This window comes from Sander vitreus, chromosome 22, assembly GCF_031162955.1.
Source record: "Sander vitreus isolate 19-12246 chromosome 22, sanVit1, whole genome shotgun sequence".
Classification (NCBI taxonomy): domain Eukaryota; kingdom Metazoa; phylum Chordata; class Actinopteri; order Perciformes; family Percidae; genus Sander; species Sander vitreus.
This window is the reverse complement of record NC_135876.1, coordinates 10,457,294-10,459,824: the sequence shown is the minus strand read 5'-3', so window position 1 is coordinate 10,459,824 and position 2,531 is coordinate 10,457,294.

Sequence of the window (2,531 nt, the reverse complement as noted above, 5' to 3'; positions counted from 1 at the left end):
CGATTGAGATGTTTGTCACTGTTACGGCAGATTGAATGGCCCAAAAAAGAACATAGAGGCAGTTAAAGCAAGGAGAGTTTAATCTGAAGTTGTGAATGACAATATTGATTTGCCTTTTCTTTTTTGACAGGGCAGGATAGCAACTCAGAATCAGAGGTAATGGGGATTATAACTGTCACAACATGCAGTTTTTTTGTCTCTCCTCTGCTACTTTTTATTCTTTTCCATGTTGTCGCCTGTATCCTATTTTTCTCCCGTCTACACTGTCATATTTTTCGATAGCACATTTATCCTTGTCAATAGGAGAGAGTTTATATGAAGGACAAGATTTAGGAATTGTTCAATATCCTGTGTCATAGTGGAGTTTGTATGTGCAAAGACAGTAATCTTTCCGTAAAAAAGCAGTTAAAACAACATGTCATAAATAATAGCATAGCATCCAATTCTACTGTACATCTCCTGGCTTGTTGTACTGTAGATCTAATGCAAACGTTTCACGATAAACATGAAATGTTACCCAAGTCTACGTTAACAGACATTAACTTTAATTCTAATGCACACAAGTGTGGCAGCAGAGCACAGCTCAGTGCAGCCTGCACCAGAAGGAAGCTCATCTCTGTGAGTGAGAGTGGAGGTATTTGCCTTTAGAGGGCCTTGTGGACACATTAAGGCCTATTTACATGTCCATAATGCCAACAGAGAACCCCATCTCTGCACTTAGGCTCAGTGGAGCCGTAGTTTTAAATATTGCAGGGAAGCAGAGCATTGAACGCTGCCTGACTCTTTTACAGAACAAGTAATGAGTTCCCGCAATAGCTTGTTTTGGATGATTTAAAACACTGACACTGTCAGCGTGAGGTGTCTTTGTCATTTTTCTCTTGAAAGGAGTTATTGTCTGTATATTATTACTCCGATTGGCCTGTTGAAGACAAACGTCCCCAAGACGTTTTGAAAATTTGCAAAAATGTAACAAGAATACTGACTTAATTGACCTCAGCGTGGAATCTCTATCTTTTGTTTACACAATTATGCAAAATTATGGCTTTTCTTGACCTTTCGCCGGGCCCCTCCCCTGTTGCTTTTTAGAAAAATGTTACCTTTTTTTTCCCCTTTTGTCCCGACCACCACAATTAAGGGCCACGGCTCTGAATAACAAAACAGGGGCCCCTCCTTGCAAGGTAGCCTTAGGTTGTGTTTACACTCCAGGACATCAAAGGCATTGCTGAACTTTTCCAAGCCCCTCCTGCTCAGGTAGTAATCCCAAAGTATAATCTCTTTAAAAACTGTAAAACCCATTAGAGTGACACCGTCTAAATCCTCACAGAAAAGAGGGAGAGAGAGCAGGAGAGAGAGAGTACGAAAGTAAACTTTGTGGGCCTCTAAATTGTGACAGATGCCTATCAAGTGGATTTAGAAACGTGCCGAGGAAGAGGAGAGATTGCATGTTTACTCTCAAAATTTCCTGGGACATGTTCGCAATAATTGGCTCGATTGATGGTTGTTTCCTGAGCAAACATGCTATAGGTGCTTTAAACAACATAATGTGTGTTTAAAGAAGAGATGTAATGGTGTTAATTTGGCCTAACTGACTCTAAAACAACAGCCAAGCCAGTAAAACAAACAAACCTCCTTAGCTGACCGGCCTTTAGGGGGATTCAAAGCATAATTCAAACTCAAATAAATATTGTAAAACGTTTGCCACCATCCTATGCATTTGGGATAGAAGTAATTGCTGGTGCTACTTTAATATGCTTGTATTAGTTAAGTGTTAATCTTTGCTATCTCACAACAGTTATTACAATAGTTAGCTAAATTACTAATTTGTATTTACCAATAATTCCTGCTTAACATTTCCTGAGTAAATATGAAGAAACACTTTTACACTGGGGTCACAGGAGGATTGTGGGCCAAAGAGGTCAGCAGTTTGCACATGGTGGCATGGAGGTGACACTCCTCCACTCTCCCTGCAACCCCTCTTTTTTTTCTCCTTTACTCACTTCTTTTGACTTTTTCTCCACTTCTCCACTTTTCTTTCCCTTTTCTTCCACTCCTTCCCACTCGCACATGCACTGAACCTCACCTTTACTTCGCATTCCCTCTCGATTACACCACACACACAAATATACAGTACACACACACACACACACACACACACACACACACACACACACACACACACACACACACACACACACACACACACACACGCACACAGACACTGTCCAATCATCCACTCCACATGCAGCGAGCAACTTTCTAAAAGCCATAAATCCTGGGGTGAAGAAATATTCCATTTCTACGGCCCCTTACTGTGTATAGTCCCCTGGCCCCGGCTCTGCCATGCCATATCACAATCAATTCCATAAGCTAAACCGGGGTGGAAGGTGCTGTATGAAGGTCAGACAACCCACTTTGACTGCCATCTGAGCGTGAAGCACTTACCCTCCACACCATGTCCAAGCTAGCTGCCAAGCAAAACCTTACAGTAATACACCACCTCCCAGTACTGCAACTCCCTCCTACGGTTCACC